The sequence below is a fragment of the Triticum aestivum genome, chromosome 2A (genome assembly GCF_018294505.1).
Source record: "Triticum aestivum cultivar Chinese Spring chromosome 2A, IWGSC CS RefSeq v2.1, whole genome shotgun sequence".
Classification (NCBI taxonomy): domain Eukaryota; kingdom Viridiplantae; phylum Streptophyta; class Magnoliopsida; order Poales; family Poaceae; genus Triticum; species Triticum aestivum.
Window position 1 is genome coordinate 500661411 of NC_057797.1, and position 1345 is coordinate 500662755.

Sequence of the window (1345 nt, forward strand, 5' to 3'; positions counted from 1 at the left end):
ACCACGATGACTGTGCTGACCACCCGGCTAGTAGCGGCAATGTAAAGGAGCATGGGCTCTTTTTCAGTCGGTGCTGCCAAGATAGGCGGCGTGGTTAGCATCTTCTTTAGCTCATGGAAAGCTTGGTCCCGCTGGTCGTTCCACTCGAAATGAGCGGACTTCTTCATGAGTCGGTAGAGGGGGAGAGCTTTCTCCCCGAGCCGGCTGATGAAGCGGTTCAGGGAAGGCAAGCATCCGGTGAACTTCTGGACGGCTCGCAGCTTGGTGGGAATCTCCATTCTCTCTATGGCCTTGATCTTCATCGGGTTGCACTTGATGCCGCGTTCGGAGACCAGGAAGCCTAGAAGCTGGCCGGCTGGTACTCCGAACACGCATTTCTCGGGGTTGAGCTTGATTTGAAATCGGCGCAAGTTTTCAAATGTCTCTCTAAGGTCTTCCAGCAAGGTGCTGCGCTTCTCCGTCTTCACCACAATATCGTCTACATAGACGTGGGCATTTCTGTCGAACTGCTTGAGGAGGCATTTCTACATGCAACGCTGAAAGGGGGCACCGGCATTTCTCAAGCCGAATGTCATAGTCAGGTAGCAGAAGTCTCCGAATGGTGTGATGAAGGCGGTTTTCAGGCTGTCAGCTGGATCCAACTTTATCTGGTGGTAGCCTGAGTAGGCATCCAAGAAGCTCAAGAGCTCGCATCCGACTGTGGAGTCTATTACTTGATCAATCCTTGGCAAGGCGAAGGGATCTTTGGGGCAGGCCTTGTTGAGGCTGGTGTAGTCTATACACATGCGCCATTTGTTATTTTTCTTCAGCATGAGGACCGGGTTGGCAAGCCACTCTGGAAAGAAAACTTCCATAATGAAGCCGGCTTCCAGAAGCTGGGCTATCTCTTCTCCTACAATCCTTCTCTTCTCTTCTGATAGTCGGCGGAGGGGCTGTTTGACTAGTTTTGCACCTTCTCGGACATGTAGCTTGTGCTCGGCGAATTCCTTCGGAACACCCGGCATGTCCTTGCGGGACCATGCGAAGATGTCCCAATTCTCACGGAGGAAATCGGCGAGCCCGCCTTCCTATTTGCTGTCCAGGTTTGTCCCGATGGTGGCAAACCTTTCTGGGTGCTTCGGGTCCAGAGGTACCTTCTTTGTTTCTTTGGCCGGCTAGAAAGAACCTTGGGCATCACACTCCTTGGGGTTGGGGGACAGGGTCGGCTGTTTGCCGGCCATGGCCATGACTCGGTCCAGTATCTTCTTCTCTTCAGCAATCACGAGGGACTCGGCCAGCTGGCTGCTGGCTGCCGCACACTCGGAGGATTTCTTGTAGTCTCCGGCTATGGTGATGATGCCCTTGG